The 26,522-nt window shown below is 42.8% G+C and overlaps 1 protein-coding gene and 1 pseudogene across 2 annotated transcripts in view; one reads left to right on the forward strand and one right to left on the reverse strand.

Moving 5' to 3' along the window:
- The window catches only part of CABIN1 (calcineurin binding protein 1), a 331,038-nt gene that overhangs the window by 68,102 nt on the left and 236,414 nt on the right, over window positions 1-26,522 (reverse strand). The window lies entirely within an intron of this gene.
- LOC149445931 (U2 spliceosomal RNA) lies at window positions 654-736 on the forward strand (annotated as a pseudogene).

Genomic DNA, 26,522 nt, shown 5'->3' on the forward strand with positions numbered 1-26,522 from the left:
CTGTGTATCCCTGGGTGGCTAGATTCACTCCTCCACTGTATCTATAGAGGAAGCCATGGTTGTCACTCGGGCTGTACTTTAAACATATATACCTTTGCTAATCTCCATCACATTAGCATACATGGGAACTTACCAGAACCGATACGGCAATACGAGAATTTGGATCTGGCTGCCAGGTCTGAAATAAATTAAGTCACACAGGCTGCACTGCTTGATGCCGCCATGGAGAGGGATGAGGGGAGGGGTAAGGAACCTGACTGCAGTATCCCACTCAAGGCGGTAAACCTAGATGTGATGCTGGGCATGAGAGTGTGACACAACACATGAGACATCTCCCAGGATGGGAAAGCTCAACTGAACAGTAAGTCTATTCTGTACTTCTTGGAGAAAATTCTCTATACGTAGCAAAAAACACAATGTGATTTCAGGAGTGTCTGTTTTACTAACAGGAGATATAGCATATTGCTGAGTTGCAGAAACGTAGGTGTCACACTGCTGAAAATGTATTTCAAATGATTTGTGCACACTGCATAGCCACATTTTTAACGCAGGGGGGCTTAATGAGTGCAGAAGGCTTCAATTACAAAAAAAAAAAGGACAATAACAATTATTTTCACTTCCCATGTGTGACCTTATATACTTATACACAACTTATTGCTTCTCGCCTTTTGGCTAAGATCAAGTGTAGTATCTGTTCTTATCCAGTAGGGGTGCAGTGCCGCTATTCTGACCTTTTGGCAGGAATGGCTGGCTGTATAGTGTCCCTGCTGGTATGATGGGGGCTCTAAAGGCTAGTCTTGGCTGGAACAGAAACCAGGGTGTCCACGGGATGTAGGGCACAGGAGTAATTCCCCTGGAAAGACTGGAGGAGCCCAGTGCTTCATAATTTGAATGGGTCTACCTGGTCTGGCCATGAGCTGGGAAGGCAGAGAATCCACAGTGTCTGTACCACCTGGGAGTTGGTCACCTCAGTCGTGCTCTTAGTAACACTTAGGTTTGGAAACCCCACTGTGTGAACTGGCAAATGGCCAAATCACTATGTATGTGTGCACTGCACCTCTTTGGGCTAGGCATTTTGGCTAAATCTGGGGCAATTTTTGTTACCAGGCCACAGGGCCTAGCCAGTGCACCAGCACTGGCACTATTCATTTATTTTTCTCTCACGTTTTGTCACTTTGCACTTTTCTCTCTGTTTCTTTTTCTCACCAGGATGGAAGGTGTGGGTCCTCAGGCCTACCCTGAAGTCTAGGGAGAGGATGTGTGGCCATCAGGTTCTTTCCTCCCCTGAATTGGGGGGTCTCTCTTTGGGAGAGACCCTCATCTAGTATTCGGTGGTCAGCTTCAGCTGACCATGAAGAGAGCGGTCTACGAGACCTTTTGGCTAAGTAGACCATATCCAAGCCTTGCCCCTTTCAGGAGCCTTGCACCCCGGGGAAGTGGGGGGGGGGTCGGTGTAGAGACCCACTTCCTCAGGAGGCGGGCAAAAGACACACCCTTAAGTGAATTTGTTTTTGTGTATTTTCACATACTCTTTTTTTTGTACACGTGTTTTTGTGCACCACCGAGGATTAAAAAAGAAAAGAAAGAACAATTATCTACTTATGACACTGATAAACCAGTATATAAACTGAGCTGCCTGTCTAGTGTCATAATCCTGTCATGTTAAACCATGCCACTTAAAAATATCAATATTTACTGCAGACTTCATTGTAATTCGGCCACACCCATCATTTGACACAGTGTACATAGCATGCCAAGATTAGCTCTGCCTACCACCCTGCCCTATGCAACACCTCAAATCTCAAGGAATTTGGTTTCCAAAGTTCCTAGGTATGCACATTAGGGATGATAAAACTAGTATTGTACAGTAGTGTAAACTGCAATTGATAATAATTTTGTTTTTGGTTTTAGTTATTCTTTAAGTAGTCTCTTTTCTTTTTTCTCCTCGATTCATACCCTGCACTTCTACATTTACATGCCGAAACATTAGTCTTACTCTGGGCAGATACAAAATGATTCCTTACAGTGGGGCTGTGCAAGGATTAATAACTTTGTATAGGGGAAAGGAGAATTTGTTTTATTATCAGATTCTCCGCTCCCCTGGCAGGCAGTGCTCCCTCACAATCTGATGGTAGACTGTGCCATAGCTTCTTCCTGTCCAGAGCAGGTCTGTGGACCCTGCTGTGGTCTTGATGTCATGATCCAGGACTAGCGTGAACAAATCTCATGTGCTGCTCAATCCCCTTTCTAGCTTGTTTTAAGAACAAACCAACACTAATATGTGATTCACACACTTTTTGAAATGTAAAGTTTAATCAGTGCATCTCTACTTTTCTTACTCGATCTTAAACCACTAGAGACTGGGGGTGCAGAAGCTACATAGACCAGTCTACCTGTGGGGAGGAGCGTAGGATGGGGTAAGGGGGTTGTTCCCCTAGACATAAGCAAGCAATTTACATTTGCAGTTTGGGCAACGTCTCCCTGTAAGGGATAACTTTTTTTAGTTTTGGGCTTTAAAGAATAACACTACCTAACTGGTCTTTTATTTTGGTCCTACCCAACAATGTAGTATTAATGTAATATTGGCACATTATGTACATGCCATTGAACCAAGTATTGTGCAAAACTCCTTCATTACAGGCTCTAGTGGTTTAAGATCGAGTAAGTAAAGTAGAGATGCACTGATTAAGCTTTACATTTCAGAAAGTGTGTGAATCACATATTAGTGTTGGTTGGCTGCTTAAAACAAGCTAGAAAGGGGATTGAGCAGTGTATGAGATTTGTTCACACTAGTCCTGGATCATTCATGACATCAAGACCACAGCAGGGTTCACAGACCTGCTCTGGACAGGAAGAAGCTATGGCACAGTCTACCACCAGATTGTGGGGGAGCACTGCCTGATTTAAGGACAATCTACAATCACAGCAAACACTTTCATTTTATAACATCAGCACTGCAACAGCAATAAAAATGATAGTTATTCTTACAATGCAATGTAGATTTGCTTGAAAACTATCTTATGTTATGAGTGCTGACTGTCTGCTGGTCATCTCTTTCCCCATCCTTCTGGATTCCTTGCATGCTTTGCAGCCACTTCTGCTCATTTCTTTGGTTTGATTTCACTTTCTAAGGACTATATATCCCATGGTACCTTGCAGCCTGCAAATAGATATGGTGTGTTTCCTGTACGGATTGTGCCTTTTGTAGTTCAGACAGCAAGTTCTTTTGAAATATGTGACAAGGCAGAGTGAATATGCTGACAACATTCAAGGAAATAAATGTGTGGGATTCTTCAAAACGTATATTTTCAGACTTAAGATCATTTAGATAAACAGTAGGCTAGGGATAATTGAAATGCAAAGTGGAAATACATGTTTTTTTTTTGCCATAGATTCTGTTTGTTGTATTCTATTTATTCATTGTAGAATTAAATAAATGCAGACTAAACAAAAATGAATACATATATGTTAACTGTCTTTTTGTACATGCACATTGATCCTCAAATCTTTTCAGCCAGTAACCCAGCCAGATAGCAAACAAAGGTTAGAGACTCGATATTCAGAGCTGCAGATAAAATATATGTAAACCCAATCCTAATAAAAGGTTTAACATGTTACCTGGTATTACTGCAGTAAAGGTCCTTATTTAGGTACTTTGTTATAGAAAATTATACAAACTTTATCCTGCGCTATGTTCCCTCTGGATTCTTAACCTGCTGAACACCGCGATATCCCCCTACATATGCAAATAATCAAATATGCAAAGTACAGCGCTATATAAAATGATGTACTACAATACACCTCACACTCCAATCATAAATCTGCAGTGTGCTGCGTACCTTCAGCATCATTAAATAAATGTGCTTTCCTCAAAAATAAAAATATGCTCACAATAAAAATAAGTGGTACTACAAAACGCCTACCTTCTCTTAATACCATCACATTTTAAAACCAAACATGCATAAAACAAAAGGTATCCAGCAATAAACTACGTTCCAGCGAATATTAAGTGTTAATTAATAAGTCCAAATAGTGTAAAGTGCCAAATCTTCTGATATCAAAATTGCTCACACTCATGTTCCTTCCCCCAGTGCTAAGCTCAGTCACTGGAAGGTGGTGACCCCTTAAATTAATAAGCGGGGCCTTTTGCACTCAAAATTATCATCTCAGTGTTCCTCTAATGGTCTCAATTTTCAGCCTGCGATATGACAGTTCTACATCACCCTCAATTGGGGTCAGAATTCAACTTCTTGTGTGCTGAATCTTTGATGCGCTTTCAGAATATGCATAGTCTAACAGAAGTCAATAGGAATGCACCTAAAAGCACACATTCAATCGCGTTGCGCCCAAACTGCAGCACACTGGTGTGAACCCGCTTTAAGGGTGTTAAACACATTATAATAAGAGGGCTTAATAATGCTTTAATTTCTTCAAGAAAGCTGCTGCAATGTATATGATTGAGCACTTTGCAATAAAAATGTGTAAAAGCTTTCTGTACACACTACTCTTATACAAGCTAAAGCCTAAGGGCCTGTTCACATATCACTTTGAAGGAAAGCTGATCTTGCTAGTGATTTAAAAAAAACAAAACAAAAACGCGTGTCATGCACAGGGCAGCCATTCACTTGAATTGTCCTTTATCCTCTGTTCTTTGACCCCTTCTCTTCTCTATCTACACCTCCTTTCTTGGTCACTTGATATCCTCCAACAGCTTCAAACACCACCACTATGCCGATGACACCCAAGTCTCCTCTCGCATTACTAACAAATCGGCATGGATGTCGCACCATTTCCTTAAACTAAGTCTCTCTAAAACCGAGTATGTAATATTGCCCCCATTCATGCCCTCCCCCATGACTTTTCCATCAAGATCAAGAAAGCAATTATCAGTCCCTCCCCTCAAGCCAGGGTACTAGGGGTAATCCTAGACTCTGACCTGTTCTTTCAGCCCCAAATCCAATTGCTGTCAAAAGCTTGTAGACTTCACCTCCGTAACATCTCTAAAATGTGCCCCTTTTTAAAGTGTTACTAAACCCATGACCCTACATTCACTATACACAGAATATGGAAATGCAATTATTTTAGTAAAATAAACTGCTAAATTCCTTTTCTCATCAGCAGTTAGAGCAGTCTTGTGACTTCTATCAGTTTCCAGCATAGCACTGGTTAAAGCTTGTCTGAGGGGTTTTCATTTTCCCCTGATTGTCCTATGAGGCTGCATAACCCCTGACCCTTTATCTGGACAGTGCCGATTGGCCCTGTGCTGATCACATACATTCTCTCAAGAAAAAAAAAAAAAACTCTTGCAATGCACACCAAACTGAACATGTGCAGCTTGCCCCCCCAAAGCTCTGTTCTATCAGCAGATGGATTGGGGACAGTAGAAGAAGGGGAGGATCAGAGAAGACAGGATCAAGCATCCTTTTAACACAATGCAGAGGATTAACCTCTTAGGTTCCACAGCGAGTATAACAAGCATGCTTTACTGCATTTACAGACTGATTTTACTGTTGTGGGTTTAGTAACATTTTAACTAATGAAACCAACAAGCTACTCATTCACTTCCTTGTTATCCCTTGCCTTGACTATTGCGACTTCCTTCTCCGTACCTCTCCGTAGGCTATCCCCTCTTCAGTCTATGATGAATGCTGCCAGAATCATCTACCTTACCAACCGTTTGGTGTCTGCCAATCCCTCCACTTGCTTCTGCTTGCCCAGTGAATTAAATTCAAAAATACTAACAATATAAAAAGCCATTCACAACTCTGCCCCGAGCTACATCTCCAATCTTCTCTCCAAATATCACCCAAACCGTCCTCTCTACTCCTCTCAGGACCTCCTGCTCTCAAGCTCTCTCATCTCCTCCTCCTATGCTCGTCTTCAGGACTTCGCTAGAGCCTCTCCCACCCTCTGGAACACTCTACTTCAACCTGTCCGGCTATCCTCCACTCTGGTTGCCATTAGACAATGTGTGTGTGTGTGTGTCTGTATGTATATATGTGTGTGTGTGTGTGTGTGTGTGTCTGTATGTATGTATGTATGTGTGTCTGTATGTATGTGTGTGTGTGTGTCTGTATGTATGTATGTGTGTGTGTGTGTATGTACTGTATGTATGTGTGTGTGTGTGTGTGTCTGTATGTATGTATGTATGTATGTATGTGTGTGTGTGTGTGTGTCTGTATGTATGTGTGTGTGTCTGTATGTATGTATGTGTGTGTGTGTGTGTGTCTGTATGTATGTATGTGTGTGTGTGTATCTGTATGTATGTGTGTGTGTCTGTATGTATGTGTGTGTGTGTGTGTGTGTGTCTGTATGTATGTATGTATGTATGTATGTGTGTGATGGTGGTGGGGGCTCTGTATTCACTTTATGTAGTAGGGGGCCCTGTGTGTGTTCTGGGGTGGGGCACATTGTACCATACTGGAGATCATGTGTTCTAAGAGGGGGGTTGTGTGCTCATTATAACCTCAAATTATGGGGGGGATGGTGCCATAATTGTGAGAAGAAATACCAATCATCCCCTTTTTATGCCCCCCTTCCCCCCCTCTCTCACCCCCTTCTCTCTCACCCCCCTTTCTTTCTTTTTTTAAAGGGGGTAGAGGACATGGCTATGGGAGGGGGGGGGTAAAGGAGGGTATATATTTCTGTAACTGTATTCTGCATAAAACATTTAACAGGGTCATTAAATTAGAGAATTTACGAGGGCGTGTTTAGGGGAGGGATTAGGGCCATGGCAGGGTAGCGGTTGGGTGAGGCAAATGGTGGCCAGTAACTCTTAAGGCCTGCTAGTAGCTCAGGACTTGAAATTTTAAGCCCTGCTCTAGATTTCCTTTATATGTATCATTAATGCATCTTTGCTTGAGAATCCTGGTAAGGATTAGATACCACACAAATGCCTGTGCACGCTTAACCCTCATTATTACAGGCAGGCCAGTAATAGCGCAGAGGAGAAGAGATTACTAGAGGAACATAGATTACTAGAGGAACATCACCGAAATAATAATTTTTAAAAATCAAACTGTATAGGAAAACATGCATTGAAGCTTAGCTTTTCTCAACCTCCAACCAAAACTTTTAAGGCCTTCACTTTGTATTTAACACAAAATTGTTACAATCCACACTCACCAGCCACTTTATTAGGTACACCTGTTCAATTGCTTGGTAACACAAACTGCTAATCAGCCAATCACATGGTAGCAACTCAATGCAATTAGACATGTAGATGTGGTGAAGATGACTTACTGAAGTTCAAACACAGAATCAGAATGGGGAAGAAAGAGGATTTAAGTCACTTTGAACGTGGCATGGTTGTTGGTGCCAGATGGGTTGGTCTGAGTATTTCAAAAACTGCTGATCTACTGGGATTTTCACGTACAACCATCTCTAGGGTTTACAGAGAAAGGTCCGAAAAAGAGAAAATATCCAGTGAGTGGCAGTTGTGTGGACGAAAATGCCTTGTTGATGTCAGAGGCAATGGGCGGACTTGGTTGCTGCGATATTCAGATGGTCGGGTCAGAATTTGGTGTAAACAACATGAAAGCATGGATCCATCCTGCCTTGTATCAATGGTTCAGGTTGGTGGTGGTGTAATGGTGGGGGGGATATTTCCTTGGCACTAGCAAAGTGTACCTAATAAAATGGCTGGTGAGTGTATAGGAAAATGTATAGCTGTAGGTTTAAAAACACAAATACACACTGCATTACTCCGAATACCTTCTCAAATAAATCCTTGACAAGATGTTAACAAGTTGTCAACAATCACTGAAGAACATGACAGTGCTAGTTTCTGTTTGTTTTCACCATTTTGCACTGACTGTACTGCCTTCAATACTTTACTGAAAATTAGACCTTGATGCACAGAACAATGCTGCGATCCAAACATGTGGTTTGAGGTAATTTCAATGCTCTCTGGTAAACGTTCACAGATTACTATCTTATGAAAATACATGAGTTACATTTTTGCATACCAGTTGTTATAAATGTCAGTTTTTTCCATTAGTTTTTACAGTTACATGTGATTTTTCCATTCACTCAAGCCATCTACAATACTAACATCACACACTCATAAGAAAGAAATTCAAGGGTATGGTGATCGCTGAAAGTATGGTATGTTGGTTGGCTTCTGAAAAAAGTTGTTTACTGCATTGCAGTTTCAAAAGCATTGGTACACACATTTAGGATGCAAACGACTATCACATATGCGCAATTATCAAACAAGAAAAATTAATTCATCACACCAAAAAAGGTAATAGTCATTTAACTGAACCTTAAAGTGGTAGTAAAGTCACCACAATGCTGATTTTTACCTACAATTAAGCTTTTAATAAAGCTTACCAGTAGGTAAAATGATTATCTCCAAAACATGCACAGTTTAGGAGACAATGCAGTGAGCAGCAGCCGGTGACAGCACATGCGCTCTGGAATGGCATACCCATGCCGTTCCTTCAGAGCTGTGGCCAAGACTTCCATGCATGCTCGCCCATTCAAGCGTCCGCAGCCCCCAAATCCAGAAGGAAGACTGGATGAAGATGGAAGCCTCTGCAGTGGTGACAGCACGCCACTGGAGGACTTTGTTCTAAGGTTTACACAATTTTTCATAATTAGCTAGTATGCAGTGATATTGCCTTGCAGCAGGAAACGTTTTTTTTTCTAAAGAGTTCACCATCACTTTAACCACTTCTCACATACATGTAAAAATCAAAATTTGTTTGCTAAAAAAATACTTAGAACCCTCAAATATTATATATTCATATACTTTAGCAGAGGCTCTATAAAATAAAATGATGGATGTTGCAATTATTTATGTCACACTGTATTTTTGCAGACACAATTGAAAAAAAAATACACTTTAATTAATTTTATTGCAGAAAAACACAATATAATACCCAAACTTTTAGTAAAATGTAAAAGATGATGTAACACAAGATGAAAAGAAATGGGTAAATGAGTAAATAGATACTAACATGTCATGCTTTAAAATTGCGTACACTCGTGGAATGGCGCCAAACTATGGTACTTAAAATTCTTCATACGCAACACTTTAAGCACCTTTACAGGTTACCACTTTAGGGCTGCACAGGAAGTCTGGCACTAGAATTATTGCTCTCGCTCTGACGTTTGCATGGATACCTCAAAAGTGTGATGTGGTCCCCATTTACATATGCATGCATGACTTACGTTTGCATTCGCATTTGTGTTCAAGCACAGGGGTGCTCTACATTTTTTTCTTTTCTTTATTTTATCTAAAACTTTTTTTACACTGTTTTTAATTTTTTTTGGATTAACTTTATTGCTATCAAAAGGAATGAACAACATTCTTAGTAACAGCATGGGTCATGACAGGTCCTCTTTATGGAGAGATCTGGAGCCTATTAGACCTCAAATCTCTCCTCTGGCCTCCAATGCAGCCAATCAGACAGAGATCGGTGTGATCAGCTGCTTACAGCCAGGTAGAAAAAAAAAACAAAGGAGACAAAATCCATGATGGTTCCGGTTTCCGGGGTCACAGAGAGGGAGGAACAATGTCAGTTCTTCTCTCTCTGTGTAGTGCCGCCGCTGTAGGAGAGAACTTGGCAAAAGCAACAACGGAAGGGGGGACCCCGTTCTGCCGCCCACAGAAGTGATCAAGTGGCTGTACAGCCACTCCAATCACTTCTGCTTAGAAGGGAATTGCCGGCTGCAAATTTTAATAATGGGATGATGCCTGTAGCTGCAGGCATCATCCTGGTGTAACCACTCAATCCAAGGATGTTCATGGACATCCTATGGCCAGGAAGTGGTTAAACGGTCTTTCCAACTATACACTGCGTTAACACAAGGATAAATCATCTGTGCTTTGTGGTGCAGTGTGTTCCACAAGAAGTGCCTTGTCTGGTTTTAGGTGTGTTGTGATATGCTGTCTATTCAAAACAATGGCCTGCCTTGCTGCAATACACATGTGGCGTACTGCACTAAATATGCATACAGTAACATGCCATAATGATGTGAAGGGGCCCAAAGTATAATCAACAATAATACTGGCCATACATGTCACATGCATGGTCAAAATTCACAAACAGTCATTTCCATATTAGATTTAAATTATTTCTAGTCTACGCCTCTTAATCTGAACAATCTTGAACTGCCATTCTCAACTAGGGTTCCTTAAGCTGTGGCTTTGGTAATGCCAGCAGCAAGACACCAATGATCTTTTTAGTGGTCTTTCAGGGTGGCATTCTTACCACCAGTGTAAGGATGTCATTTTTCCTACCTACCACCAATGTGAGGGCCATTTTTCCATTTGAGCCCCAGTTAACTGGTTTAGTAAGGGTATCCTTAAGACTCGAAAATTATTTTAGGGGTTCCTCCAATGTAAAAAGGTTGAAAAAGTCTGAAAACGTTCTTTGTGAAGATTCCCATACATTACATTCCTTGAATTCTGTGACATGTATTCACTATGCTGTGTCACAGAAATTGCTGTGTCACAGAATTCAGAGCCTGTCTTCTGAATTACAGAGTTACTGAGAACAGGTGTTTCAAGAAGCGGAGCCAATACAAGAATCACTGTATGCAGGCCGCAAGGTGCCATGGGATATGTAGTCCTTAGTAAACAGCAGAGGAGAAGCTTCAAAGCATGAAGGGAACCCAGGAAGTTGTAGAATAAGATGGTCAGCAGATAAGCAGAGCTCACAACATGAAAGGAGATTTTTCATATAAGCGTTTATTGAACTATCAAATATAACTATTGTTTTTATTGCTACTACATTGCTGACGTTATAAAAGAAAGCATATACTGTGACCATAGATCTCCTTTAACCACTTTCTATCACATGATCAATAGTATGAAGGCCACCTACCATTAATGATTTAATCAACTTTATTAAATTGAGAGAATAATTTCAAAAATCAATCAAGAAAAGAACCCACATCCTGCAGTCTAACAAAGTGTAGGATTTTCTGCTGTGGTTTCCTGAAAATAGTGATTTATTCATTTGATTCGTTTTAAATTTTGATGGAAAATCAAGTTGAAATTAGAATCAATACAAGTATAAACCAACTCAACTCCAAAATTTGTATAACCATAATGTGTATAATAAAGTGCACAACCCCCTGGTCGCCAAGAAATCCCTTCGTCCGCAGGAAGTCCAAAATAAAAATGTTCCTCAGCCTCCAACCAAAATCAACATCCTCAATAAATGTCCCCAAATAACTTCTTAATTCTTCAAGGCTTATATGTTCTCAATTTATACATCTTAAAAGTGATGTCCTCCTCTTCCTCTTTAACCCTAAAAAAAAAAATGTATATAGACCACACAAAGTGCATTACCTTTGTCACATAGTGATAACCAAACTACAAAACACTCACATAAAAGTGCTCAATACATGCAAAAACTCCATCAGGTGTCATTCCACATGTGATATCTGTAATTCCTGCTCTTACCCTCTAGGATTAGATCGATCGCTCAAAATGAATTGGCATTCTGAAGGGAGCGATATTAGTTGGAGAGAAGCCCATCTGCTGAAAGTTTGTTTTCTTTGCAGTCTGGTAAGGTGCATCGACTGTAAGGTGGTGGAGTATTTTATTATCTCACGTAATTGGTGGTCACTGGTTTGGTATCAAGGAACCACCGATCGGCACAATTTGAAAGTTATGTACAATATCACACTATTTGCATGGTGGTCCATGAGGAAGAATTTTTGGAGGAAAAAGGGTAAGAGTAGGAATTATGGATATCCCATGTGGAATGACACCTGGTGGAGTTTTTGCATGTATTGAGCACTTTTATATGAGTGTTTTGTAGTTTGGTTATCACTATGTGTGGTCTATATACATTTTTTTGGAGGATTAAAGAGGAAGAGGAGGACATCACTTTGAAGATTAATAAATTGAGAACATAAAAGTCTTGAAGAATTAAGAAGTTATTTGGTGACATTTATTGAGGACGTTGATTCTGGTTGGATGCTGGGGAACATTTGAAATGAGAGTCAAGCATTCAAATTGCTATGTGTATGGCCAGCATAACTCTAAAATTAGGCAAAATGGTTTAGGTGCAATATAACTCTAAAACAAGGCAATGGTGTATGGGCAACAGAACTCTGAAACCTAGCAGCACAGTCATAAATACTAGATCATCATGGTGTGACATGTGATGAAAGCTTTGGTGCACAATTACAATGCACACAGCTACTAACTGTCCCTCATTCAGCCTCAGTTGTCCCTCTTTTTGGTCCAATAGGGAAATCTCCACACAAAATATACTATTTTACTACCAAAAGTATTAAGCCGCACTAAATTTTTTTATAAAACCTATATATATATACCCCGCTTCCTGGAAGACTTCTCCTCCTGGCTACCCTTCTTCCTCTCCTCTGAGCTACCCACTATCATCCTTGGGGATTTCAACATCCCTGTCAACCTCGACAACCCGGATACAGCCCGTCTCCTCCACTTAACCTCCTCCTTTGCACTTGCACAGTGCATACAATCCACCACCCACTCCGACGGTAATATCCTTGATCTCGTCTTCTCCAACCTCTGCGCTCCCCACAACCTCACTAACACCCCCTTCCCTCTCTCTGACCACAACCTGATTACCTTCTCTCTCCTCATCCTCCAACGCCTACCCCTCCAAATGTCACACTACTACCAGCCGTAACCTCCGCAACCTTAACCCTGCCTCCCTCCACTCCGCAGTTGATCAACTCCATGACCGCATCCTCCCCCTGTCCTGCCCCGACTTGGCTATGACCGCCTACAACAATGCGCTGTCAACAGCCCTTGACTCACTAGCGCCTTTAACCACACGCAACATCAGACCCCGACCGCTCCAGCCCTGGCAGACTGATCACACCAAAACCCTCAAACGACACAGTCGTGCCCTGGAGCGACTATGGCGCAAAACCAAATCCCAACAAGCCTTCACCCGATACAAATCTGCCTTCCACACCTACACCTCCTCCCTCCATACTGCCAAACAAGCCTACTTCCTGACCCTCATCAAGGCCCTCTCCTCCAATCCTCGCCGACTCTTCTCCACCTTCAACTCTCTACTCTCGCCACCCTGACCTCCACCCAGCACCTCACTCACTGCCCTTGAGATTGCCAATCACTTCAAAAACAAGATTGACACAATTCGCAAGGACATTGCCGCAACTCACACGCCTTCTCAACCCGTCCCCTCTCACACAGCTACCCCCTCATCCCCCCTCCCCCTCGACATAACCCACAGGGACTTCGTCGCTGCTCAAACTCCCTCCAACCCCCTTCCCCCTCACTCAGCTACCCCCTCTACACCCCTCTCCCACGGCCCCACCACTGCTCTGACCTCCTCTCCCACCCCACCCTACATTCCTCATACTGAAGCTCCCCCAACACTCCACACCTTTGACCTTACTACCATCGAAGAAGTCTCCAAGATCCTCTCTGATGCCCGCCTCACCACCTGCCCCCTTGACCCTATCCCCTCACAACTCCTACAACCTCCCTCCCCCTCCATCCTACGCTCCCTCACCCACATCTTCAATCTCTCCCTCTCCTCCGGCACTTTCCCTTCCCCTCTGAAACATGCACACATCACCCCCATACTTAAAAAGCCCTCCCTGGACCCCAATGACCCGAACAACCTCAGACCCATCTCCCTGCTCCCATTTACATCTAAACTCCTCGAGCGCCTAGTCTACACCCGCCTATGCTCTCACCTCAACGACAACAACCTCCTCGATCCCCTACAGTCCGGCTTCCGTCCCCTACACTCTACCGAAACTGCCTTACTCAAACTCTCCAACGACCTGCTAACCGCCAAAGCTAATGGCCACTATTCAGTGCTCCTACTCCTTGACCTCTCTGCGGCCTTTGACACAGTCGACCACCCCCTCCTCCTCAAAAAACGACACTCCCTCGGCCTCAGAGATTCTGCTCTCTCCTGGCTCTCATCGTACCTGTCACAACGCTCTTTCAGCGTTACCTATAATGCCACCACCTCCCTCTCACTCCCGCTCTCTGTTGGGGTCCCTCAAGGCTCTGTCCTCGGGCCCCTTCTCTTCTCCATCTACACCTCCTCCCTTGGCCAACTCATACACTCTCACGGCTTCAACTACCACCTCTATGCCGACGACACACAAATCTATCTCTCAACCCCCCACCTCACCCCCTCGGTCTCCGCCCGAATCACACACCTGTTGAGCGACATATCAGACTGGATGTCGCTCCACTTCCTTAAACTGAACCTCTCCAAAACCGAGTTTCTTGTCTTCCCTCCAGCCCGGACACCACCCCCCTTTGACTTCTCCATCATGTCCAACAACGCCACCATCAAACCCGCCCCGCAGGCCAGAGTACTTGGTGTCATTTTGGACTCCAACCTATCCTTCCAGCCCCAAGTCCACTCTTTAACAAACTCGTGCAGACTCCACCTCCGCAACATCGCCAAAATCCGCACGTTCCTAACTCCAGAAACCACTAAACAGCTCATCCACTCCCTCATCATATCACGACTCGACTACTGCAACTCCCTCCTCACTGGCCTGCCTCGCCGCTGGCTATCCCCGCTTCAGTCCATCCTGAATACGGCTGCCAGACTCATTCACCTTTCCAACCACTCCGTTTCCGCCACCCCCCTCTGCCAATCCCTCCACTGGCTTCCGATTGCGCAATGGATCAAATTCAAAATCCTAACGCTGACGTACAAAGCTGTCCACCATACTGCCCCGAACTACATCACTGACCTAATATCCAAGTACCGCCCAACACGCACACTCCGCTCCTCACAAGACCTCCTTCTCTCTAGTTCCCTGGTCTCCTCCTCCCATGCCCGCCTCCAAGACTTCTCCAGGGTGTCACCCATCCTCTGGAACTCCCTGCCCCAACCCATCAGATTATCACCTACTCTCCTCTCCTTTAGGCGCACCCTGAAAACCCATCTCTTCAGGGAAGCCTACCCCGCCCCCTGCTAACTTGCCGACCTCCTCCACTCTTCCTACCACTCCATCCCCCACAGCTATCTCCTCCTGTGCCACCATCCCCTCCCTCCTAGATTGTAAGCTTGAAAGAGCAGGGCCCTCGATCCCCTCATGTTTTGCATTGTATTGTTATTGTTCTGTCACATGTTCTGTCCCCCTTTGTAATGTACAGCGCTGAGCGAACTATTGGCGCTTTATAAATACTGTATAATAATAATAATAATATATGGCCCTTTCACACATGGCAGACTGCGGCTGTGATCCGCTTCCTCAGCAGGGGATCTGTCCGCTGATGACAGGCCTGTGTCTGCTCTGTTTATGCGGTGCAGAGTGGACACAAACACAGAGCGCTCTTCTCTATGGGCAGTCAGATGTAAATGGACAGTCTGCCCATTTACACCCAACTGCCATCCGATCTGATCCGCTGGACGGAGGCGGAACCAATCCCTAGCCGTCTCATTTTGGAGAACTGGATAAGATTGGATGTAGGCAGGTGTAAATGGACACAGAGGAGATGAGTATACCATGTTTGTTATTTAAAAAAATAAAAGGGTTAGAATCACTTTAACCATTTTTTGAACAGTAGATAAAAATGTATTTACCTTTACTGCAAAATGCACTCTCCCCCTACTGTCTCCAGTACAGGCTTGCCATTAGCTTGTATATTGATATGAAACACCTGAATAGCTTCCAACATGCAAAGCATGAATACAGCTGAAAAGCGCACTTTGCTCCTGCCGTACTGGGTTCACATCTAGCTCTCTAGTGTGTGGGAAAGTACAATACTTTCTTTGCAAGAAGCAGAGCCGTTCACACCTCAGCTTTATTGTGGTGTGTCATAAAATGTTTGATAATGTGCTCATAGAGTGACAAAAGGCATACTGCCACATTTTATATTTAACTGTGCCTCCAAAGATGACTGCTGTGAAAAAGAAGGGTTTCTAAACTCATAAATGGACTATTAGTATCCAAAAACATTGACTTCTAATAGCTAAATATAGAACAACCACACACTCAAATGATCATTTTCTTTCCATTACGGACATCCTCTGCACTGTCCAGGTCACTGAGCTCTCATTTAAGCAATGCACATGGCACTGTTACATCTCAGCTAAATCTCTGCAAGAAAATAGAAATATTTTTAAAATTTCAACAAGTTAAAGCTGGGTAAATTCTAATAGATGTTTGAGCAAAAATTCGTTCGAAATGCCCAACTGAATCCTTAGTTTAAGGCCCCATTTGCAAGTGTGACTGTCTATTTGTGACTAACTGCAGGAGACCCAGCGATGTTTCCTGCAATTAGCTGTGAGGGAAGCCCCATCTAAAGCCATAGAAGGCAGACAGGTCAGAGAGCTATATGCGCATACTGCATGCAATCCTTCACGCAGAAATTACCTGCAGACGATTGTCCCTGGACACAGAACATCTGCCTCTCACAGAGATCATGCTAGGTCCCCCTGAAAACACCTTAATATGCTGCACGTATCAGAATGACAGCACCATCTTTGTTCAGGCATCACCCAGTCTCACCATTTATTTCCTGGACTGAGATGCTGGCTTAAAGAGTGCAGACATATGCCTGTGCAGTTTATGGCTGCGTTCACAAAGTAATTTACATAGATCAGCCCTGCAGCATCCTCTCACCATGCGATTTGTTAAAAAGTTAAGGTGATGCAGTCTGATCATTAGAAGATATAGAACCAATGAAAAGCTTCCTGCCTACAGCACACTGACATCCTCATATTCTAGACATGGTTAGTAGTGTGATACCTAGAATGACACCAGACCGTGTGACCTGAATTTTAGTGACAAAAGGAAAGCTTTTACAAAAAATGTACTGTAATTTATTACGACATATCAGGAACTGTTTTCATGCAAACTTGTACAGCTGAAATGTCTACTTTAACTACCTGCCGACCGCAGATAGCCGAATGACGGCTGCACTGCGGCCGGCCAGTTCTGAGTGGACGTCATATGACGTCCTCCCAGAACGCGCTCTCCTGCGCACCCCAGGGGGCGCGCACCCGGCGATCTCCGTGATCGCGGTGTCCTACGGACACAGCTGATCACGTGATGTGGTAAAAGGCCAATCACAGCGGCCTTTTACCACGTGATCAGCGGTGTCCAATGACACGCTGATCAGAGGGAAATGCAAGTGCCGGTTCTCGGCTGCACTTTCCTCACGCTGTCAGATCGTGAGGAAAGTACTGCCGAGAACCGGCAGTTGTCAGAGCGGGGATCGGCACCGATCATCAGGGCACTGATGATCAGTGCCCTGATGATCGGTGCCCAGCAGTGCCACCCGCAAGTTCCGCCCACCTGTGCCCAGTAGTGCGCCCACTAGCTCCGCCCACCTGTGCCCAGCAGTGCACCCACCTGTGCCCAGCAGTGCACCCACCTGTGCCACTCTGCAGTGCCACCTACCTGTGTCCAGAAGTGCCACCTACCTGTGCCCAGCAGTGCCACCCACCTGTGCCCACCCGTGCCACCCACCAGTGCTGCCCACCAGTGCCACCCACCAGTGCAGCCCAGCAGTGCTGCCAGTCAGTGCCACCAGTCAGTGCCCAGGGGTTGTGCCAGTCAGTGCCGCCAGTCAGTGCCCAGCAGTGATGCCAGTCAGTGCCGTCTATCAGTACCCATCATCAGTGTCACCTATCAGTGCTGCATATTAGTGCCGCCTATCCGTGACACCTCATTAGTGCTGTCTATCAGTGCCGCCTATCCGTGCCACCTCATTAGTACTGCCTATCAGTGCCCTTTAGTGCTGCCTATCAGTGCCCATCAGTGCCGCCTATCAGTGCCCATCAGTGCTGCCTCATCAATGCTCATCAGTGAAGGAGAAAAAAATACCTGTTTGAAAAATTTTATAATAGAAACAAAGAAACTTTTTTTTTAAAAATTTTTTGCACTTTTTTTATTTATAGCGCAAAAAGTAAAGCGCCCAGTGGCGATTAAATACCACCAAAAGAAAGCTCTATTTGTGAGAAAAAAATGATCAAAATTTCATATGGGTACAATGTTGCATGACCGCGCAATTGTCAATCAAAGTGCGGCAGCGCTGAAAGCTGAAAATTGGCCTGGTAAATAAGGGGGTATAAGTGCCCGCTAGGCAAGTGGTTAAAGACTCGTTCACACCAGCAGCAGGTATAAACACACCCACTGCTGTGCACGGTGAAGTAAACAGTGTCAATGTGCTGATAACAATGCATGGCTCTGTTTTGCTTTTTGTTCATCTTCATGTGCCAGGTTAGGTTGCAGGGAATACCCCCAATTCTCCAAATTTCCCGTGTCCCACGGTTTACACTCCCAGGTTCTAGAGCATAGGTTCTCAACCATGGTAAATTCCTTAACAGCTTCTTAAGCTTTCAATAGGAATATAGTGTACATTTTCAGCCCTAATGTTTACATCACATTCAAAGTTTGATGTGGAATTTTACCACATTCTAAATTCTAAAGCCATTTAGCTTCTGGTAATGAAAACTAAACTTAATTAGCAAAGCAAAAAGTTATCCAGCAAAAATATTACTTTTACAAAGACTAACTGCCAAACCTAATACATACTTTCTTGGGCCAATCATAGCATGAGAAATGCACAAACTGCTATTTTCCATTTCTTTCTGAAAGCACATTGCCCGACTATACCTTGATTTAAGGCCTGTTCAAACCATATGTGTTTGGATGCATTCTGAAATGCATTCCAAATGCAATGACAGTACAAATAAGTGTCATTCACGCCACTGCTTTGCAGTTACATGTGTTTGAATAAAGCAGAGCCCTTAATTTTTCTAAATCAATGTTAAAAGAAAAATCATGATTCCTTCCTTACAAAAAAATACTTCATCCAAAGTTTTAAAAGATGAAAGAAATATGGGAGCTGCTCTTGCTTTTAAAGATGCAGTTTCCAGGGCTGTTATGCTGGTTACTCCTTGAAGCCCCTGAATTCCTAGGGTGATTAAATTCAGGCTGCACTTGTTCCAAGATTGTAAACCAATCCTCACAAAATTTGAGATTATTTTTACAATATGTACATATGCTTTGAGATATTCTAACAAGGTGACAGAATGGAGCTGGTATTATATATCTTTCTTTAGCCACTTGTTTCCCCCCTAATGTACATTTACTAAGGCAGGGTGGCACATGCAAGCTCAGTCACGTATATATACCTGATTGCACCTGCTCCTGTTTAGGAGTGCGCAGTGCGCCCCACCTGTGACTGCTGTGTTCACTGGACACAGCGGATCACTGTTACTGGTAATTGGGTATAATGTGATCGCTATGACTGGTCATAGCAATCACATGATAACAATGTTAACAACCTGTCAAGAATGGCTCTCCATTCATTAATAGCTTGCTTACTGTTGTGATCTGTGATTGGCCAACAGCAATCACATGGTACTTTGCTACCTGTACCATGTGATTAGCTGTAACCAATCACAGATCACAGCCATAGGCAAGTTGTTTATGAAAGGGAAATCCATTTATGACAGCTAAAGCTATCGAGTATACAGTGATCGTCACTGTATAACCAATAGCAGTGTGAGAAAATAAATCCTGATCACAATCCTCCCCCTGTCCAAGTATTACAGTGTCAGTATGGTGACACTGAGCTACTTTGATGACAGGATGTAAAAAAAAAAAAAAGAATTTTTTTCCCCTAAAAAAATAGAATATATAAATATATATTTTTTACAGTATCCCCAATCACTGCCATACCAGTAATATGATGATGCTGTACTGCACTGGTGACAGTATGGAAAAAAAAACCTGTGGAAAAAACAATTGATTTTTAATTTCTTCATTTTTCAAAAAATGTGAACAGAAAAATCACAAAAAACTATGCTTCTTACTAAATACCTCAGACTATCTACTTTCCAAAAAGGGGTCACTTGGGGGATATATCTGTACTGTCGTGGCATTTTAGGGGCCTCAAAAATTAGATAGGCAGTAAGTACATCAGGATCTCTTTTTTTTTCGGTACATTTTCTATTTATATATTAAGAAATAAAAAACCAGTGGTGATCAAATACCACCAATAGAAAGCTCAATATGTGTGAAAATAAATGATATACATTTTATTTAGGTACAGTGATGCAATTGACCCTTTATGCACTGATGTTGTTATTTATGTGTGCATTAGCCTACCTTTTACTAATTTTTCACTAGCAGGTAAGCCATTGCCTTGGAACAAGAATTCAACTAGAAAAGTCTGTACCCCTATCCTGCATGCATTTTTCAGATCAGTCTGTACCCCTATCCTGCATGCATTTTTCAGATCAGTCTGTACCCCTATCCTGCATGCATTTTTCAGATCATTTTTCAGATCAGAGATCAGGATGTCTGCACCAGAGCTCACACCTAACAAACACTGCAAGGGCAACTCCAATATTACTATCCTTACGCCTGGTACACGCGATCAGTTCTTTGTTTTGTTCAACTCAGCAGACCGAACGAAAAAAAAATAAATAAAAAATGAAGAGCTCGGGAGGAGCTCACTGTTCTAATTATCCAATGTTACTACAGTGATCTCTCTGCTGAGCTATAATGTTCTGACGGGGACTGCCCCTCGCCAGAACACAATGGTCAGTGCTCGCAGCTGGCTTCTGTCGGACAGGCTGGTGTACACACAGGCCAAACGTCAGCCGGCTTCCGTTGAACTAGCCAATATTTGGCCTGTTTGTACGGAGCTTATATGGGGCTTTACAGTTTTACTATAGCCTTACAACTGACATACTAAGTTACATGTTATGACAACGTTAACAGAACATTTATAACATGATATTGTTGATCACTGTTGTGACCAGCTCCCACCCTTGTGGCATGGGAACGAGGAACACCTTTGACCAACAAATATTTAGGCACAGCTCTCAACCCTCAATCATGCCTAAAGTCTTGAACGCAATCTGTATTTGGAACTTCTGTCTGTACACATGTGCTGCTTTACGCAAATAGAGCCCCATACCTGTGTATAGCCACCAACACCTACTTACAGTGCACCCAGAAAGTATTCACAGCACTTAACTTTTGCTATTTTTTACAGCCTCATTCCAAAATGGATTAAATTAATTTTTTCCTCAACATTCTACAAACAATACCCCATAATGACAATGTGAAAGAAGTTTGTTTTGAAATCTTTGGAATTTATTAACAAGAAAAAACGAAAAAAAAACAAAACAAAAAAAAACAAAACGCATGTACATAAGTATTTACAACCTTTGCTCAATACTTTGTTGAAGCACCTTTAGCACCAATTGCAGCCTCAAGTCGTTTTGAGTATGATGCTACAAGCTTGGCACACCTATTTTAGGGTAATTTCTCCCATTCTTCTTTGCAGTACCGCTTAAGCTCCATCAGGCTGGATGGGGAGTGTCGGTGCACAGCCATTTTCAGATCTCTCCAGAGAATTCAATCGGGTTCAAGTCTGGGCTCTGGCTGTGGGCTGTGTGCTTAGGGTCATTGTCCTGTTGAAAGATGAACAGTCACCCCAGTCTAAGGTCCAAAGCACTCTGGAACAGGTTTTCATCAAGGATGTCTCTGTACATTGCTACATTCATCTTACCTTCGATCCTGACTAGTCTTCCAGTTCTTGCAGCTGAAAAACATCCCCACATCATGATGCTGCCACCATCATGCTTCATTGTAGGGATGGTATTGGCCAGGTGGTGAGCGGTGCCTGGTTTCCTCAAGACATGACGTTTGGCATTCAGGCTAAATTGTTCAATCTTTGTTTCATCAGACCACAGAGTTTTGTTTCTCATGGTCTGACAGTCCCTCAGGTGCCTTTTGGCAAACTCCAACTCCAGGTGGGCTGCCATATGCCTTTTACTAAGGAGTGGCTTCCGTCTAGCCACTCTACCATAAAGGCCTCATTGGTGGAGTGCTGCAGAGATGGCTGTTATTCTGGAAGGTTCTCCTCTCTCCACAGAGAAACGCTGGAGCTTTCAGAGTAACCATCGGGTGCTTGGTTACCTCCCTAGCTAAGGCCCTTCTCCCTTGATTGCTCATTTTGGTTGGGCAACCCGCTCTAGAAAAATTCCTGGTGGTTCCAAACTTCTTCTATTTATGGATGATGGAGGCCACTGTGCTCATTGGGACCTTCAATGTTGCAGAAGGTTTTCTGTACCCTTCCCCAGATCTGTGACTTGATACAATCCTGTCTCGGAGGTCTACTGACAATTCCTTGGACTTCATGGCTTGGTTTGTGCTTTGACACACACTGTTAACTGTGGGACCTTATATAGACAGGTTTATGCCTTTTCTAATCATGTGCAATCAACTGAATTTCCCACAGGTGGACTCCAATCAAGTTGTGGAAACATCTCGAGGATGATCAGTGGGAACATGATGCACCAGAGCTCAATTTTGAGTGTCATGGCAAAGGCTGTGAATACTTATGTACATGTGTTTTTGTTTTTTTTTTCTTTTTCATAAATTGCAAAGATTTCAAAACAAACTTGTTTCATGTTGTTATTATGGGGTATTGTTTGCAGCATTTTGAGGAAAAAAATGAATTTAACCCATTTTGGAATAAGGCTGTAACATAACACAATGTGGCAAAAGTTAAGCGCTGTGAATACTTTCTGGATGCGCTGTATGTCTTTTGGCGGCTATATGCAGAACCAGAGGCTCCTGGGCACCAAAATACACCAGAATATTTATGCTATAAGGAGGAAAGCGCCCATGTGCATGAGACCTGAAAAAAAACCAATGAATTTATTGATGCTGGATAAAGCTGTGCATTAGATTATTCTATAAGATGCAGTGCTAAGATTGGTTGCACATAACAATGGAAACGTCATCAAGTGTGGATTTTCAAATGGTCTATATATAACTTAACAATCAAGTAATAAATATTTTGCTATGTTTTTATTGCACTTTGTAGTTAAACTTTCAATAAAGACATATGCCTAAAAAATACAGACAAAAATAATTTGTTCTCAACAAAACCTACAACAGAAGGCTTACTCTACAGCCAACACTGTATAAACAGGAGCATTTCCAGGCCTAATGAAATCCATGAAATAATGCGCTTGATCTAATACAATTTCTGAAGAACTCAGTTCTTTTATGCCAACAACATGAGGCAGGTTTCCTATTTTTTGCACACTCATTAATTTAGGCTAAAAACAGATATTTAGGAGATGAATCCTGAACTGAAAAAAAAAATCTCCCTATTTTCTCCCCAGCTCGGATAATCTTTCTTCATACAGAATAGTGTGAACCAAGAAATACCACATTACGGCCAATACATGGAGCTGAGGATCATAGAAAATACTTATTTACTATCAGCGCCATACAGTGGTCATAATATGGTATTCTCCTGATTCACAGTATTCTGTATGAATGACAAACATCTGATAACCTGGAGAATAAATATCCTAGCAACTTAGTGGTGCACCGGAATTAAAATTCTTGGACCAAAACTGAAAATTGAGGATGCGTTTGGCCGAAAACCGAAACGGACAGTTTTTTTAAAAATTATTTTTTTTCAATATATATAATTGTATTATATTTGACTTTTTAAATAATATCATGAATTTAAATGAATATTAATTTATCTTCAGCACCTTTCAGGCTAATAGGCTGCTTTCACCCTGAGAAGTTTTTGCAGCGCTTTTGCGTTAAAAAAACAAAAAACAAAAAAAAAAACACAAGAAAAGCACAAGACTCACACTGGTCTGTTGCACTTCCCTTGCGGTGTTAAAAATCCTGCTTGCTGCATTTTTGGTGCATATTGGGTGAGTTACAAAAACAAAAAACACTACACCTTTCCATTGAGGCCTGGTTCACACCAATGCGTTTTTTAGGGCTTTTTGCAGAAATGCACTACAGTCCATTTAACATGGTTTCCTATGGGACACGTTCACATCTACGCTTTTTTGAGCTGCTGTGTTTTTGGAAAGGGTCAGGGACTTTTTTTTAAATGCAAACCGTTGCATTTTGTGTTCAATAGACTTCAATGGACATGCTGCAGAAACCGCATGTAGTGCGTTTATGACACGTCTGCTACGTTGTTAATGTGTTTTGTGTTTTTAATCTGCCCAGCAACAGGTTGGCTAAAAAAAGAAAAGATTCAAAAAACGCATGCAAAAACACGCATGCAAAAACACGCATGCAAAAACACAAAAAACACTACAAAATGGATAAAACACAAACTGCATTGGTGTGAACCAGGCCTGAATTGCACTGAAAACGCAGCAAAAACACCAAAAACGCATGTGTTGCATTTTTGATGCGCTTTGCATTTTTAATCTGCCCAGTAAAAAGCTGGCCAAAAAAACAAAATCATTCAAAAAAGCAACACTCATCAAAAACGCACATGCAAAAGCGCAAAACACAAAAAGGACAAAGCGCAAACTGTACTGGTGTGAACCAGGCCTGAAATGCATTGAAAACCCATCAAACATGCACATGTGTTACGTTTTGATGCGGCTTGTTTTTGTAACATGACCTTTGAAAAACGCACCCACATGTGTCAAAATCACGGGTAAATTTAAGCGTTTTTGGCACCCATTATCAGCACCTTCTTTTCTACTGGAAAAATGTCAATTACACTATTTTCAGCCACTGATACAGTGAGGAACAGAAGTATTTGAACACCCTGCGAGTTTGCAAGTTCTCCCACTTAGAAATCATGGAGGGGTCTGAAATTCACATTGTGGTAACCAAGGAGTGGCTCTGTAAAAAGCATATCAAGGTTCTGGAGTGGCCTAGCCAGTCTCCAGACCTAAATCCAATAGAACATCTTTGGAGGGAGCTGAAACTCCGTGTTGCTCAGCGACAGCCCCGAAACCTGACAGATCTAGAGGAGATCTGTGTGGAGGAGTGGGCCAAAATCCCTGTTGCAGTGTGTGCAAACCTGGTCAAGATCTACAGGAAACGTTTGACCTCTGTAATTGCAAACAAAGGCTTCTGTACCAAATATTAAGGGCTCGTTCACACTAGGCTGTTTTGCCAACGCTTGCCAAACGCCCCTATAGCGTTTGGCAAGCGTTGGTCCGGTGTTTGCGGAGCGTTTTTAACGCTCGGCAAACGCTCCGCAAACGCCGCATGCGCGGTTTAGCGGCGGTTGCTAGGCGTTTGCCGAGCGTTAATAACGCCCCACAAACGCCTATAATGCATTTGAGTGGTGTTACCGCTCCGCAAACGCCCCGCAACCGCACCGCAAACGCCGGCCGGGCGTTTGCGGAGCGGCACCATAGACGAGAATAGGAGGCTTCAAAGCCTCCTGACTCGACCAGAGGCGTCCGTTTTGCCGCGACGCAACGCGACGCGACGCAAACGCTCCTGTTAGAACAGCACCATGTGCTGTAATGTGCAGAGTTGGCAGAGGCGTTTGGGAAGCGGTAAAAACGCTTCCCAAACGCCTCTCTGCCGCCTGCACACAAGGCTAGTGGGAACGTAGCCTTACACTGATTTTCTCAGCTGTTCAAATACTTATGTTCAGCAGTGCAAGACAAATAAATTCTTTAAAAATCATACAATGTGATTTCCTGAATTTTTTTTTAATTCTGTCTCTCAGAGTGGGAATGTACCTACAATGTGAATTTCAGACCCCTCCATGATTTCTAAGTGGGAGAACTTGCAAAATCGCAGGGTGTTCAATACTTCTGTTCCTCACTGTATATCGGTACATCCCTACTAACAACAATCAATTATGCTAGCACTCGCACAAAATAAATGTACATGAAGTTTCGCAGGATGAATAGCTGTGCAAATTCTTTACAAATACACCCCTCCATTTACAATAGGGCGTTTTAAATCGTGGGTGGAATTGCTGCGATTCTGCCAACGATTTGAAAACGCGCTGTGAAAATGTGAGAACGCTCATGTGTGTGTTTAGGTGCCATTCACTTCGATGGCACCTGAAGACTTAGGGTGTATTTGCCGCAATCGCGGCACATTTTTCCACACAGCAAATGCACCGCGAATGCGCAAACAAAATCGCAGGTGCACAACGCCCAAAATCTGAACCTTTTATGATTCTGCCCGCGATTTGTAATGCCTTAGTGTGAATGGAGCATTATTATTATGTTAAGAAATTATCACACCTGCACTACATAGCCAAGAGGTACAGTATCTCACAGAAGTGAGTCCACCCTTCACATACTTGTAAATATTTTATTATATCTTTTCATGTGACAACACTGAAGAAATGACACTTTGCTACAATGTAAAGTAGTGAGTGTACAGTTTGTATAACAGTGTAAATTTGCTGTCCCCTCAAAATATCTCAACACACAGCCATTAATGTCTAAACTGCTGGCAACAAAAGTGAGTACGACCCTAAGTGAAAATGTCCAAATTGGGCCCAATTAGCCATTTTCCCTCCCTGTTGTCATGTGACTCAGTGTTACAAAGTCTCAGGTGTGAATGGGGAGCAGGTGTGTTAAATTTGGTGTTATCGCTCTCACTCTCTCATACTGGTCACTGGAAGTTCAACATGGCACCTCATGGCAAAGAACTCTCTGATGATCTGAAAAAAAGAATTGTTGTGCTACATAAAGATGGCCTAGGCTATAAGAAGATTGCCAAGACCCTGAAACTGAGCTGCAGCATTGTGGCCAAGACCATACAGCGGTTTAACA

This window comes from Staurois parvus, unplaced genomic scaffold (assembly GCF_062004578.1).
Source record: "Staurois parvus isolate SC_StPar_1 unplaced genomic scaffold, SC_StPar_1.0 ptg000704l, whole genome shotgun sequence".
NCBI lineage: Eukaryota > Metazoa > Chordata > Amphibia > Anura > Ranidae > Staurois > Staurois parvus.